At 33.5% G+C, this 17,544-nt stretch overlaps 1 protein-coding gene across 2 annotated transcripts in view; it reads right to left on the reverse strand.

The window, feature by feature from the left end:
• LOC147073402 (homeotic protein antennapedia-like) overlaps window positions 1–17,544 on the reverse strand; it is a 563,252-nt gene that overhangs the window by 269,637 nt on the left and 276,071 nt on the right. The gene's annotated exons all lie outside the window — the stretch shown is intronic.

Below are 17,544 nucleotides of genomic sequence, written 5' to 3' on the forward strand. Positions count from 1 at the left end.
TCGGGATTGATTTTTTTATCAATTTTTATGGAAAATAAAATAAAAACGAAAATATAACAGAAAAAAATATTTTAATAACAAATAACTACATTAGAAATAAACTGAGTTTTAATGAAGTTTGATTTATACCCATGTGTAAGTTACCGATTCATTTTATTTTTTCACATAAATTAATAAAAATGAGAAAGATTGGAAAAAAACAATGCTTCGCACTATTAACAAAGTAATTCTACCACGATCTCATACGTTTTACGGCAGTTTCGTATTTGGCTGACTAATTAGATTTATGAAGCGGAAAGGCCATAAGTACACCATGATTTGATTTACTATTTTAAATCTCGCTAACCCATTCATTAGGTCTTTACTATCAGAAACAGCAATCTCATATTAAATTCACATTATTATTTATATTGCAATATTATTTACTCCATTAAACTTATGTATTTCCAAGATTGAACGTATACAATATTAACAATAAATGTCTTAAATAGTATAAATTATACTAGTTTTATTTATGACCGATTTATCAATGTTATTTGCAAATATAAAAATTTTATACAATAGAATAATTGCCAAACCCGGGACCAGTTATTACTATCAGCTTATCAAGCTCAAGCCTCGGTAAGCACAAGGCCACGATATTTAACTCGATCTAGCACGACATCCCACGCCGCATTGCATAATGTATCTTAGTAAGTAATATGCCATGTGGCATATAGATCACTCTCGTAGCATCGGTATAAGTTGACAGAGGATCAGAATTAACGACAAAATATGTGGTAGACGTCACAAAAGCGTGGAATATCGCGCTATCGAATAGCATATGAAGTACATGTCCCAGCCATGTGAAGTTCATATTCATGGCCACATCTTCGTGACACCGTCTTAGTAGTGTAGCCCTGAAATCCGGTGTAAGGTGGAATGTAGAAACCTTTATGTACACATTTGGAAATAATTTTACTACACGCATTTTTAAAAGATATACCTAAGCACTTATATATATATATTTTTTTAAATATGCAAATATAGTATGTTTTATTTAGGTACCTAGGTACTATCTACCAGTGGCGAAGGGTGGAGGTAGGGTGTTAAGATCCGCAATAAATAGTGCACACTAAACTTTTGTTTTGGTTTAGACAGGGTTTAATTGATTTTTAAAAACTAATCAACACCATCTGTAAACTGTAGTCTTAGTTCAATAAAAACAAATACGTATGACTAACAACGTTTAATGTGTACTATTTATGGCGGATCTTCACAGCCTACCTCCACCCTTCGCCACTGCTATCTACCTACCTAGTGTTTTTTTTGTATATTTACTCGAAATAGATTCAACCATTTCAACCTTTGTTTCTCAATCTTTTCCAAGATAACTTGGTAGGTATGCCTATCTATCTACCCATATTGAATTTTCCCTCTGAAAATGAGTCCGTTTCTTCCGCGATTTCCGTTCAAAAATTACACCTCCTCGGCGGAAAGCAGCCAGGAGTCGTCGAAAGGGGAGGTTTATAGATATGACCGACGTCACGGATTCGCACGCGTAATATCGGGGTATTACGGATGAGTGGTCGGACACAAAGAGAAATCCCAGAGGCTTCGGCCTTTAGGGTGCCTGAATGTAATGAAACACGATGTATCACAAGTTTCCAAAAAGATTTTAAAAGACCTGCACCAACATAATATTATTCGCACGCCATTAAAAATCATTTGATATTTATTAATATATTAAGTATTTTAAATTGAATACAAATGATTTTTTTTATTGTTTGTTTGTACACTAGTGTTTACTTTAATTACTTAAATCATTTTAATTGGTTAATTGCAATGACATTAATAATGGACGACGCACTCAATACAGTAGCTAGCAAGTAAATTCGCCCATAGTGACATTCGCACGTGCATAGGTAGACGTCACGCAATATCCATTATGCGATATCACGCATCGGGAATTTATAGCAATATCACCTTTATTGTTACGACGTTAGAACAGTGTTTCTAGTATCAATGTTCATTTGAGCGAACCTGTTCGAACCGAACTATTCGGCAGACCCGTATTGTAATTGCGTTAGAACAGATTATGCCATTCGACAGACCCTACAAAAAAAGTGAGTGTCATTTTTTTTCCAGATGCTTCGTCCATATTAATGTCATTGGTTAATTGTCATAGCCGATTTTGGCTAACTTCATGAATTCAAGAATGAAAACCTAACCAAACCTAACCTTACCTAACCTAACAAATAATTCAGTAAGTATATCTGCTATTTTCAAAATGTGTTTGCCGCTGGCTTCCCCAAAAATGTTTTACCATCAATCAAGTTTGTTGACTTAAAATAATAATTCATAATGCGATTTATTTGAATATAACTAGGTAACTTTCTAAGTATTTACTAGTGGCGAAGGGTCGAGGTAACGACATTAATAGTGCACACTAAACTTTGTCAGTCATACTTAAGTATTTGTTTTCATTGAACTAAAGACTACGAATTGCAGATAGTCTTAGTTAGTTTTCTACAATTCAATAAAACCCTACGTAAACGAAGCCATATTAATTAATAGTCAAAAAACATTTGTCTATCTATCCATTATTAAAAAAATCATAGCATTAAATCATACCTACATACTTTTAGATATTATTGTTTAGTATAGGCAGGGTTTAATAAATTATTAAAAATTAACCAACACCATCTGTAATTCAACGATCACAAAATAATTAAGTTGACTGAAAAAGTGTGTACTATTTTTGTCCGATCGCCCATAGCATAATATCTTAACCATTATGGTTTGGGTAGGTAGATTTTAATTGAATTTAAAATAAAACCCACACTGTCTGAAATTTGTGGCCTTAGTTCAATGACCATGGATACATAGATATGACTAAAATATGCACTGTTTATGTCGGATTTAATCAGCCTATATACCTACTAAATTGCATGATGAAAATGCCAGTGAGTTTTAACTGCTCTTTCGCAAATTGCTTGTTATAAACAAGATTCATTTTCTGGTTCATACGACCGCAAAATGCAGACATATCAACCCTCATAAACTGTAAATACCATATAATTATCTTTGTGCTCATTGCTCACATACGGACGTCTTATGACCTTATTTAATAGCAAAACCTACAGCAAAATGTGGTTGGTAGGTATTGGTTGTTTTCGAGTAAAATTATAATATATTAATATATAATCAATGTGTACCGATACCGATGTGCATCCGAATCCAGAGTATATATTTTTGCAATGATTTTCCTTTCATCTTCTCAAAATATGTCACCACATCACAATGTAAGTGTAAGTAAAACCATAGTACCTAAGGACACATTTTAATTTTGAAGTTATAAGCAAACATAATATTATGGAAATTAATACAATACTATGTCACAACGTCGGTAGGTAGGTATGTACATACCTAATATAAAACCAAATATTGCCGTTTTATTTCAAAAACTCAAATTTTCCCTAATTGAAATATTTGATTTTCAAACTAAATTATATTTGCATTTACTGTGATTTTCATGCACTGTCTGATGTGATCATAACGGATAGTTTACAACCAATCCTCGTAAAATTCGTGGGTATTAATTCAAGCAGTAGACCTACCTGGGTCCTGAGTCTGGCAAGTACACATAAATGATCCTATTAGGATCGGACATTGTCGAAAGAAAAGAAGAAGAAAGACCTACCTAACAAAATTTGATTTGGATGAATTAGTACATTAGATAAAATTGAAGCCACAAAATTTTTAGTAAGTACATAACTACCTACTGCTACATTGCGTTTTGAGATTTTTGGGTAAGACTAATGTTGAGATGCTTCGTTCTATTTTTATTGAATTGAACAAGGGAACTTATGAAATAGGTATGTATATTCATTGTATATGTATTATCCTAGTACCTACTGTTTATACGTAGGTACTTACAAACTCCTATTCCAAAATACGCACTCTTTTGATTGTATGTTTTGGAATGATTTTTACATAAATCATACGCAAAATATTACAAAAAAATGCGATGCTTTCTTTGTGTTTTTTTTTTGGAAAAAGCTACTGCTTACTCGGGTAGAAAATATTTTTAGAAAGCCTCAATGGTGTTTTAAGATATTATTAGAAATCTAAATCAAAGTAGGTATGCCTGATAAACACAGAGACGGATTGGTGGGCAAGGATCGATACGGGATATTTTCTAGTCGCTCAGCGTAAAATTACATTAACAGCATTTTTATACATATAACACTTAGATACGCCAATCCTATTCTAATCGTAAAATCCAAACATACAAGATATTATATTTATTATTATTAAAATATAACATGAATTGGCGAAGGGTGGAGGTATACTGTTAAGATTCGACATAAATAGTACACACTAAACTTTGTCAGTCAAACGTATTTGTTTTCATTGAACTAAGACTACAATAAATGTAGATATATAGTGTTTGTTGGTTTTTAAAATTCAATTAAACCTGCTTAATCCAGCCCATAGTAGATAATAGTAAAAATGGTTTATATATAAAATATATTATATATTTTATATATTATATATAAAATTATGCAATTAAACCATACATAATTTTGGATATTTATAGATATAAGAATATTTTTTTATCGATTATTGTTTGATATGAGGCAGGGCATGAATTAAAGAAAAACCCACTCAACAGCATGTGTAATATGTATTCGTAATTCAACGACAACAAATAAGTATGACTGAAAAATTGTGCATAATTTTTGTGGGATCGACGTTGCACACATATACTATTATGGTATTGTTTAGGTAGGGTTTTAATTGAAATTTAAAAACTAACCAGCACCATCTGCAGATTGCATTCTTAGTTCAATGAAAACAAATAACTATGACTGAAAAAGTTTTGTGTGCACTAATTAATTATGTCAAATTTAAACAGCCTTCCTCCACCCTTCACTACTGGATATAGCCTACTTACCTATTTACGCATTCAAATTATTCTCACAGCCAAAATAATTGGGAATAGAATAGAATAGTACCTACATGCAATCTATCTATCTTCAGTATTATAGTATACTATGTGTATAGGTGAATCATTCACATAAATAAGCGTAGATAAAGTAAACTCAAACGTAAGACATGCGAGACTATATGTTATCAATGTTGTGTGTTTCATAATCAGGACTGATAGGTGCAGGTAAAAACTGAACAGATGGTGGAAAGATACCCTGATGTTATTACAAACTTTCGCTGTTATCATATAATTTAACAGTTGATGAAAACATAGAAGATTGCGTGTCAAAGGGCCGTTAGCTTCGAAGAAAAAGGGTAAACGTGCGGCCGTTGATGAAAGAAAATGCAAAATAAAATACATATCTACGTACGGTAAGAGTAAAATCTTTCATTTTCGTAAAAAAAATCTAGAAAATAATATTCTTAAGCTATCGAATAGTTGACCTGGTTCTCGTGTATAAACAACTAAGTAACTTTGGAACGTTTTGCATTGGAATCTTACAAAAATATGTAGCTTTCGTGTTATTTTTTTATTTGAATAAATTCGTCTGATGTTTTAAATTTGATAAAATTATCGACAATTCATATTAAAATCTTTTTTTTCCTTAATCCGGTAAATATAATTCCAGTACCTACATAATGGTAAATAGGTACCTAAGCAAATTTTATAAGAATAGGTATAATTGAATGGTTTGTAATAATATGTTAGAAAATCATTACTAACTTAAGTTACATAAATTTTTAAATATGAATGAATATTGATAGGAAATAACATTTTACTCTATAATCTGGACTATTATTAAGATGTTGAAAGTTTTTGGTAGGTAAGAATAAATGTTTATATTTCATAAAATAAACATCTAATACCATAGACTATAGATACATATATCAATTAATATTGAAACAGGTGCTTTTCCTATAGGCAATTTTACCTCCTTCTACGAGTACATAATATATACACGAGCAGTGCATGGTCTATAAATTATTATAATAATTTTATTCATCCACAATTTTAAGTCACCCACATGGTAGCAACATATAATTTTTAAATCAATCAAGTAGATTAGATAGAGATAATAGATTTTCACTAGGTATATTTATTTTATAACAATGCCAATCATCGTAATTTTCAACAATTTATGTGGCTTGTATTCATGTTTTCTTCTCTGGCTCTACATCCCTGGGTGGATCTTGGCCTTCTCAAGTAAATTGCTCCACTCTGCTTGATCATCTGCTCTCCTCCTCCAATTATTGATCACTACAAGCGACCATCAGTTTTTCTATAGGTCACCGAGCCAGCGCTGAGCAGCACATCGTGGTTAACCTGTACCCCATATCGCTATTTTTTCCACTAAACGTTTTAATGCGTTTTAACCGTGCTTGTTCACCCATATCTACGTGTCACGTGGTCGCCCCATCGGAGGCGTTGGGTTTTGATAAATCTGTTGTCGTCAGGCTGATCAAAAAGCTTATAGAACTCATGATTGCAGCGACATTTTTAGATACTATCCTCACAGATGGGTTTAAAGCTGTCATACAAGATTCAACACTAAACCATCAGAGTTTGAAACTTGTGTCTTTCATTAAATTAAAGGCATCAATCACCGAAATCTGAACAGTGGCTTAAAATCATTATTGCAAGTAGGTACCTACTCATATATATACCTATATAATATTTATTTTATTTTTTAAGCATTATAATTATACTACACTTCAAAATAAAATGCAACCCCTAAAAACAAAACTGTTTTGATCAGTCTTTTCACCCAACATAATATTAAGCTTGCTGAGTTAATTTTCTTATAAGAAATTTTCTGTTTAAATAACATTATTTGGATGTGAGTTTACGTTTACATGAGGTACCTACCTATGTATTAAAAAGTAATTTAGAAGAAGCGGTAAAACGGAATGGGAAAATAAGCTATTTCCGCCGAAATTTGTATCCACGGTGAATGCATTTGAATATAAATGTAGGAAATGTGCGCCCGCTGACTCGTGATATTTTTACTGATTGTAATATTTAAAAAATACTTTCCGACTAATTTATGTGCATTATAATTATTTAACTGCTAGGTAATCACTGTATGTGCTATGTATTTTGATGCATGTAAGTGAAAACACAGATTCGGTACGGCACGAATGAATGACTTTGAAAAGGTGAATTTGTTTTATTTTATATTGGATATTATGTTGGGTAGGTAAGTGAATATTATAATAACGCAGTTGTCTATTAGATATTAATCGTAACAACAAAGGTCCAATACAATATAATTAAATAATTAATAACTTTTTATTATATATTATATTAAGTACTTAATTTATTTGTTAGAGCTCGGCAATTTACGCCATTCTGCGTTAACCATTTTTAAATTTAAAAAAAATGGATACTCTGGTAGGTACTTACGGTTTGCAATCATTTGCAGTTTCACTTGGTATATGACATCCAGAATATAGCTTACCTGTAAACAAAAGAAAACATAATTTTAATTTACATAAAATAATCCAATTCGTGATAGGCACCTAATGCTACAATACACTTAATCAAAACATTATCTTTTGGGAATGGCCTCTGCAATGAGTTCGAAACTTTGAGGAAAGAAGGAGAAAGAACACGCGATAAAAACCCAAAAATCTAGTACGATAACAAACAACCTTATACGTACACTTAATGCTTAGGAATTATTAATGTGCATATTATTATACTTACATAAAATAAATACTTATATATTATATAACATAATATAAATACTTATTTTGTATTGTATATTGTAAATCTTACTTAAAAAGGGATTCAGTAGGTATTCAGGAATAGATTAGTAGGTACCTAAATAGCTGTTTGGGTTTTCAAAAATATAGTGCTAAATTAGTGTTCAAAAATGATCTCGTCGTCCAGTGCATAAGGTATTTTCAGTGACGTAACAATATAATATTATTTATATGTAGTTTTCTCAAAGGCTGGATGTTTATATGATCGTTTCTCTTCTAATGTTAAAAAGAATATATATGCAGATATTAATTTATAATATGCCTAACCTAAACCCTAAAGCATAACACAGAGTATCTACATAAATATTATGCGAATAAATAATAAACTGTATTTTTGGTAGATTTTTATTTTTAGATAAATAAACAACCATCTACATCAAAATAAAGGCTTTAAAATTAAAACATTGTGTACCTATCTAATGAAGAGTAAACCGTGATTAACGAACAAAATATAAGATTAAAAATTAGACATGCTTTAAGCGAGGCTAATTCAAAGTGTATAAGACCGAGTGTATTTTTAAAGAAACACTGATTCTCAGGAACTAGATAAAACGACGGAAATAAAAGTGGGACGTCGATGATTTACAGTTTGTTGTTTCTATTGAGTGAGTAGGTATTATATTATTATAATACTACTACTTGGGATGTTAATTTAATTACAGAAAGGCATTCAATTGTGTTATTGTAGTTAATATATTATAAATAATAAATTCTAACAGACTGTGTTCATAAAAAAACTTACCTATTTCTACAGTAAAACAACAATTATGTTGGGTATACACTAGGTAGGTATAGGTACTATACAGTATACAGTCTTAATATTTTATTTTATGTTTTTATTTATTTAATCATCGAACCACAAATAACTTTATAACCCCACACTTCATTAACAGCAGACAAAATTATGTCAATTCTTAACGTTAAATGTAATTAAAACGTTAGAAAATTACAATAAATCTTATAGAAGGTTAAGATTTGATTATCAATATACTTATAGATCGGCAGACATTGGGCGTTTTCTATTGAAATATCTAAGTATATAAGTTTAATAACGTTACAAACTATATATTAGGTAAGTATATACCTACATAGATACCTATTGATAACATTAGACATTTTCACATGAGCTTAACCTATTTGCAGACCCTACTTATTTACCATTATTTTTGCACATGTGTCTCTTGACTCACTCTTGCAGTTGTTATATTTAGGAGAGTTGCACTTTGCGTCATCGCCCTCCCCTCGCAAGGATATCAATTCATTGCAACGTTTGTAGGCGTTTCTAATAAATGACGCTAGAACACTACTCTTCTGCTTCCCTTTTAAACAATACTTCAATGTGTGAAATTTGAACGATGTATAATTTAATATCTAATAATATGCATTTCTCGCAATATACCTACTGCTAAATAGGTACAGTCATGTTTTGTCGAAGTATAGTTTCCATATAGTTATAGTGAAATTGCCTAATCTAAAACAAACACCGGGTGTTTGCTGAACCGTAGTTCACGGTAGCTACCTACTATAAATATACCACATAATCGTGAAATTCCATGGTTTCGACAGAAAATATGACGTAATTAAATCGACACCAAGCGAGAGAAGACGATCCAATGGACCTCATGTAAAAGCAGTCGAAAATAATAATGATAATAATATTTCAATATATAAATCGTGCGCAGTAGAATAAATCTCAATCTGCGCAATTTCATGTCTGAACAGCCATGTTTGACTTTGTCAAAGGATTTCACATTTATTTCGAGACAAATTTCCTTGATTTGCCTGCGCCGTACAGTCAGCACACAGATAGAATGAAATCCTGCAAAAAATGTGGTTTCAAGACATGTCGAAAAAAAGATACGTTTAGATGGGTGGGCCAAATTGAGAGTTCCATAGACTTCATTGACACAAACGCTGTGTTCCACTGAATGCCAAAGTGGTAGAACCGCTGGCTGGAGAAGACTGACTGACAGTTAATTTATTTGGTTCACGATCCTCTGTCACGTGGTACATACTAACTATCTACTTCTACTTTGTTTAATTTTCAAACTTTTTTTACTTTAAAAAATAATGGCACCTACTATATAGGTACCTACATAATTATCTTGGTGGTGTCTTGGGTATGTGTAATAATATATTGTTTATTAATTTTATTATCTATCACTCCATCAGTCAGTATTGGGTAGTTATTTTATATAAAATAAGGGGGGAATCACCAATACCTTATTTATAGCAGTCGGCGTACAGTGAAGTTGCGTGTTTCGTCCCCCTCACTAACAAACGCAACGAAAATTCTCAATCAAAATAGCAATAATTATCCGAAACTGATTGGATCGAGCGCTCTACGAGAGTAACGGTTGAATTATTTCATTTAAATTAATAATATTGGGCTTTATTTCATTTTCAAAATTGAGTTTTCTAAAACTTTTAGCTACAATATTATAGGAATCTAGATTAAATTATTGTAAAGAATTTTTACAATCGCTGGATATTTTATTTATACTACCTTGTCATTAATTATATTCGCAAGCTTAATATTTAGCTCCCACGATGGCCGATCGACTACCGGGTCCCGTGGTATTCTTCGGGGTGTGTTTGAAACACATTTATGGAACTAATAAGTTGAGTAAGTGGGTAACATCCATTTCTCATAAAAACCAAAAAAATGTTAATAGGTCGGCATCACCTTCTTATGACCAAAAATATGTTATTTAAAAAGCCTAAAGATAAAATAATGTATTGCAATCGTGTTAGTAAAAGTTTAGACTAGTCTCCTCAACACCAATGAGTTGCAAGTTTGAATTCTGCCGCTAAGTCAAAATCATAATATGTAGGTATTATGTGAATCCAATGGGTCATTCGATAAGCCCGTTGGAACCCAATAAACATTCCACGTAAAATACCTCGACATCGTGACATTCTATATCTATCCTTTAGCAAAATCGATGATTGTTTATTATTTTAATCATTAATTTATATACTTATACGCAATTATTGTAAAATAAATTGATTTTTATGTCATGAAGTAAATGTAGGTATCTATACAAAATTAGCTGTAAACATTTCTTGTAGGAAGCTAAGTTAAATATTTATCTATAATGTAATATGAGAACCATGTTTTATTTCAAAGTGTATTTTTATAACATCGTAGAAACCAAATATTCTCGAAGATTTTTAATACACAGTAAATGTTTGCCTACAAACCACCCCTAAGCGGAGGTTCAGTTCATCCCCTCTCGCATTACGGTCGAGGGCTCAGGGGAGGGAATCTTTAACATACTTCTAAATTGCTTGTTCTAAATCCATTGCATTGTTACGGCTTGCCACTGCACTATGCGGACCCTGATAGAAAAACTGTAGCTAGCACTATATAAGTATATTGTACCCACAAGCAAAATACTGGATAATAGTTTTTTTTATTATTTCTTATTTTTTACTCTTAACTCGTATTATAAGACAGTATAGTGTAGTATACAGTAATAATAAACACTTAAGTAGTATTGATTAAATCCATATAATATTATGATCATTACCAACGCACCTAATTATTATTTAATGGTCTTTAACTATTTTGATACATAGGTATGCAGGTACAGTCAGTAGTAGTCATACAAATTTACCCATGCCGAATGTAACGTAAATATTAAATAGGTAATTAAGTATATGGTACACATGCATTCGTTACATTACTACTAAATATAATAATTATTTTGTATACATATAATTATATTTACGGATGGATGATTAAACAAAAATACCCCAATTCTAATATCAACCCATAAAATTCCGTCCACATATTTTTCTTTATGTACCTATTCATTTTTAATGTAAGATGTATTCTTCTCTGATGTCCGTGGGAGATGTGCGCATAAACTTTTCCCAACCACGCCTTTAGCCACCGTGGTGGCCGCATCATTGGCTTTCAAGATTTTATTCTTTAACCATAATATGAGCATCGATGGTGCAGCTGGATACAACGAGCAGACAAACCATCACATGTTCTGGAGTTTCCTCGGTGCTACATTCAAAGTTTGAAGAATTATCGAAGTATTCCTACTTCTTCAAATTATTGGCAGGTATGGCACCCCTGACCAATCTTAGCACTACTGGCAATTTAGGTACCTACATGCACATCACATACTTACCGATACGTTAAAAATATAAGCAATATATATTGCAAGTTTACATAATATACTCATAAAACATTTGAGTAGGTAGGTAGTTTCAATTGTAAAATACACGTATGGGAAAGTGTTTACAAATACTTTCTTATCTGCACACAAATATTATGTACCTACATACTGCGAATTATAACCCCTGTGAAGACTTTTCTATAGATTTGGGAGCAAGTCATAGGGCTGAAGGATGTCTGGGGGTGGGGGTTCCCATCATTAGAGCGGACCAGGGACCCCCTAAACCAAATCAAGCCACTGACCCGTTAACAAGAGAGAGAAAGGAAAGAAATTCGCGAAAAAAATAGAAATAAATTTATCGCTAGGGCAGTGGTGTACCTACCAATAACACCAATACTCATATAGGTAGAGGAAGGATAGATTATTCTGGCGTTGCGGCCACTACGAAATCGCTTTGGAACGGGGTTAATGTCGTTTGAAAGTAACAATAGGTGCCAACATCTAAATGAGTCGCCATCATTCTACCTACATATTATGCCAAATAGTCAGATTAAATGAAAATTGACACCTAAACATTTCGTCTGATTTATCAGCGGGTACCTTCCTACCTAAATAATACCAAAATTTATAAATGCATTTTTATAAAGGATGTGTTAACCCTAAATAAATTAGCCACAATATTATACTTATAATGTATTTACATATTATGTAGGTACATTAATTGTACTTACCTATGTACCTACATATTAAATACATTTTTAGTGGGTTTGGGTCGAAATCCCGAAGGCCGAAATCCCGAATGCCGAAATCCCGAAAGCCGAAATCCCAAATGGCCGGAATCCCGAAGACCGAAATCCGATTTTCCGAATAGACAAAAACCCATTTGTTCTACAAAAAATTGCAATTATTCCTGTTTGAATTTTTTTTATTTTTCGGGATTTCGGCCTTCGGGATTCCGGCCATTTGGGATTTCGGCTTTCGGGATTTCGGCATTCGGGATTTCGGCCTTCGGGATTTTGTCCGGCACCCTTTTAGTTTCTTCATTTTTCTTTCTAAAACTATATTTTTTAATGTGGCGTATAAAACGTTTGAAAATCGTTGGAGTTTACATTTAACCACACAAACATTGTACAATACCGCCAAGTTATTTTATGCTGTACCTAGGTACCTACACTTTTTTGTCAATCATCCTATCGGCTTATAAAATCTGAATTTCTGGACCCAAAACATAGGCTTAATGGATTGATCAAGTGCCTAACATTCATTTCTCGTAAAAAATTTGCATGAGGCGGTCCAGATCCTTTTTATTAAGTATTTGATTATACCTAGAGGCAATTAAAATTTCTCTATCATCAACAGTCTTGTTTTTAATTTGGTTGTTTTACTGTTTTAGAAATATTTTGTACGCCACTGATTAGGCAGGGGTGGGATCCAATCGAGAGTTTGCCGAAGAAGTTAGGAGTTGTAGTAGATTTACGACACACGCGCATTTGCCTCCCGTTAGGAAAAATATTATTTCGTTAGATTCCCGAAATCATTGGAGCGAATTTACACAGACGTTGTTATTACGGCCGCCCTACTAATTGAATGTCATGACAACTTATAAAATAAATGGTTCACTACTACTGTATTAATATATCAAAGTAACTTAATTCAGGAACAACAGTCTACTTGTTGAATAGCCCATTATCTAGGTAGGTACCTACCTAATAATGATAAGCTTTGCCAAAAAAATGTTTGATTTTGTTGTTAGTTTCTGAATATCTCATCCAGTTCTATTAATATCTACCTAATAATGGAGCTAGTAAATGTATAATTATGTACATAGGTTGAATCTCAATTTCCAGGTCTGGTCCACTAATCTTGATGCTGGCATCATTAGAAAAGGGGAAATGGAGTAAGTCTATTCTACCATCACCACGAGAGGTGCGCTGGTTTGTAGAGTCTCCTTTAACGAGGAATGAGCTTAAGTTAATACTGAGGCTAAGAACAGGGCACACAATGGGCAAACGATTTGATGTCCTCATGGGAAGAAGCGAATCGCAACTCTGCGATGAATGTCATGTTTTAGAGGGCATTGTACATAAGCGTTGGACTATAAAGCCGTGGGTCCCAGGTTCGAATCCTGGGTCTGGCAAGTACACATATTGTTTTTCAATTTGTGTGTCAGGGTATGGACCTAATAGGTTGAGCAAGTGGCTGACATCCATTTCTCGTAAAAAACAAAATCTGTCAATACAAACCTCCACTCTGTGGAGGCCCATATGATCCTATCAGGATCGGACATGGTACATATAGCACTATAATGCCCTAAATATGAACTTCCCAGAGTACAGCTGCGAATTGCGGATATATAATATGAGAATGTCGACGAATTGAAGGGTGTCTTGGCGAAGAGCTAGGCAAAATTGTAAAGTTATTTAACAGAATAGGAGTGAGGACCTGATCGACGGATCCCCTTCTAGAAGAGAAGAGGCGATATGACAGCGAGTCGCAGTCAAAGCCTCGGTAAAATCACAAAAAAAAAAATCATGATGCTAGTGGTGTAAACGGCGAAATAGCTTTCAATACATTGCCTACCTACCAATGACTGATAACATTTAAGTAGTTGTATATACCTAAAGACTTGACCAGTAAATTACTAACAATACCTCTTAAAAATCCCGTGTCAACGAATAAATTGTAGGTACCTAATTATAGTTATTCATTAGGTATTCATTAGGTAGGTCTGATAATAATAATCACATAGGCATTTTTTTTTCAAAATATGTAAATTTTCTATGATGGATTATAAAAAAAGCACATAACAGATTTTAAATGCGTCATAGATGAGCAAATTTCCTTGCCAATAAATAAAGCTGCGACCCCCACGCTCGTATATTTACAAAACTTATACAACCCACTGAATTTTGCTATGGGAAGAGGGTGAAAATAATAATATGTAAGAGAATATTGTATGTTTATAATATTATTAGATACTTAATAGTTGTAGGTAGGTACCTACATAAATTATTTTGGACTTAGGTATTGAACCAGAAGGTCCAGAAGTTTTTTGAACAATTATTGTTCTTTCAATAATTAATAGAATTTTCATGTCACATTTTTGTGCATTCACAATCAAACGGTTAGGTAGGTAAATATCTACTGTTGGTAGCTATACCTATACCTAGATATCAGTTATAATATAAAATTTAACAAGTTATAAAAAATATATGGTAAGTACCTACTTATGTACCTACTTACTTAAGTATTTATAAATACAATAGAATCTCAGTCATGGCCCCCACAAGGGGGGGTCTGACAAGGCTCTGGCCTAGGGGCCCGGGTTCAGGAGGAGCCCGGCAAGGCGAGTCCACCAGATAAGTGAGATAAACAAACATCACAAATTTGCTTTAATAGTAAAAAAAAAGTCACCTGGTTCCTTCAATAATGTTATTATTTAAAATTATGTGGTTGTACGATAAATTTTTTTATTGTGTATCGATACTCGACAACTCCATGATTCAAATGGATGTATTAAAATATGAAAAAAAACACTAAATATACACATTAATTTTACCGCGTACACCATTTGTAAAACGCTACGTAGAGCGTCACACTGTCTTTGTCCTTAGTGATAGGTAGGGGGGCCTGCCAAAGATCCTAGCCTGAGGGCCTGCTTCAGGATGTGGGGACCATGATCTCAATATAACGGACAAAATATCTGGTCAAATGTGAAAATTGTTAAATTATCCATGCTTAAATCCAAATGTCTAATGACATTTATTGACTGTTCACCAGATAACAAAATTCAACTGAGTAGGTATATTACCTACACGCATTTTCGTAATTTTAGAGAGTTGATTATAAAAAACAGCAGACTTCAAAAGTACAAACAAAACTTAATTCTTTTTACAAAGTAAGATTACCGAAAGCAAGCGCGTCTACATCGAACATTAACGTCAACTCCACAACGGATGTGTCTGGATACTTAACTTATATTATCATCCGATGACGAATAAACAGGATTTTCGGTGCAAGTCGGTTATGGGGAAGGGGAAGCCAGCAGCAAACACATTTTGAAAATAGCCGATATACTGGAATATTTGTTAGGTTGGGTTAGTTTAGGTTAGGTTTAGTTAGGTTTACATAATGATATTCACGAATTTTGCCTAAATCGGCTATGACAATTAGCGCGGTTCTCGCCTGGCTTCCCCATAACCGACTTGTACCGAATTTTCGTTGTGTTTTTATAATATAACGGACTGTCGGCTTTAACGGACCCCCCCTCACCCGCATTAGTCCATTATATCGAAGTTCTACTCAGTATTAGATTTTTTTTATATCAACATAGGCAGGTACGTTCGCGGTCTCTGAAATATTTGTCGTATTTTACGTGCACGTTTTATTTGCACGTGTAAAAAGGTTGGGGAACACTGCTCGATACAGTTTACTCTGTCTGTGTACTGTATATGAGAGATATTATGTTATTCCAGTGACAAAAATAAACCTTTTCGATCATTGCTGTTTCGACTCCTCAAAAATATATGAACGCACGAGACCAGCGCCATGCGGATGAGGCGGCGAGTAGCGGCAACAGCAAGGTATATAAATCTTCGCGGATGTGACAGAAGAACATCCGGTGGGTCCGTGCGACCGGTAGTTCGCGGTGATTATTTATTGAATTTCGAATTTTTGGGGTCGTTCCAACATGGCGGTCGGATTATCGCCCTCGTGGTAGGGTGCCTTCGATGGCTCGCGCTATGGGGCCGGTCCATAGTGCTATCTTTTAAAGAAAAGTGGACACAGAAGGACGCCAGGAAAAAACGCAATGATAATAATAATATTGTTGCCAATTTTTATAGTAATTATCACTAGCCTGAATCAATCCACTCCTGGATGAAGGCCTCTCTAAGCTGATTCCACGCGTCTTGGGCCTGTGCGTTGCATTGCCATGTACCTACCTACTTCCGCGGTACTTAATTATTAATACTATTATATCGTCGATCTACTAGGGGATTTTTCTATCTTTTGGATGTTTTATACCTATTGGGTACAACTAGATTTGTCCAGCGACTGTCCCTTCTTCGCATTAGGTACGCAGCTTCTTTCAAATTGAAGTTTATAGGGATTTCTATTACATCACGTACCTACCTACAATTGTTTATTTTCCTATCCAAACATTCCGTGTTTTGTCAGTTGCGTTATCCCCAGTAGATACCCTCCCTCCCATACTAGTGTGTATTACTATAAGTAGATCTCTGAAATTATTATAATACAGTCGAACTTGGTTATTACGAGGAAGATGGGACCGACTTTATAAGCGGTACTCGTAATATCATAGAATAGGTATTTTTCCGATAAGTTGCTCGTTATAACGGTAAATAATTGTATGGAGAAAATCATAAACCAAAATGTCAACGAATTCAAGTCAGTTTAAGTCAAGAATGTCAGTCTCATTACATCCGAGATCTCGTTATGTCCGAGATCTCGGATTTCGACTGTATCTATTTATTAAGCTGAACTATAGTGTTTTTGGTGACCTCCAAATTGGTGTTCAACCTGTATGTTCCCCTAATAACATCTGTATACGAATAATATGGAATACCTATCAGAAAAAAGATGTTCAGAAACTTAGAATAAGACATGATGACTTTTAATAAATAAACAAAAACATATTACCTACTTAGTT

This window comes from Rhyacophila brunnea, unplaced genomic scaffold, assembly GCF_057557595.1.
Source record: "Rhyacophila brunnea isolate RB1 unplaced genomic scaffold, BYU_Rbru_1.0 scaffold_18, whole genome shotgun sequence".
Taxonomy (NCBI): domain Eukaryota; kingdom Metazoa; phylum Arthropoda; class Insecta; order Trichoptera; family Rhyacophilidae; genus Rhyacophila; species Rhyacophila brunnea.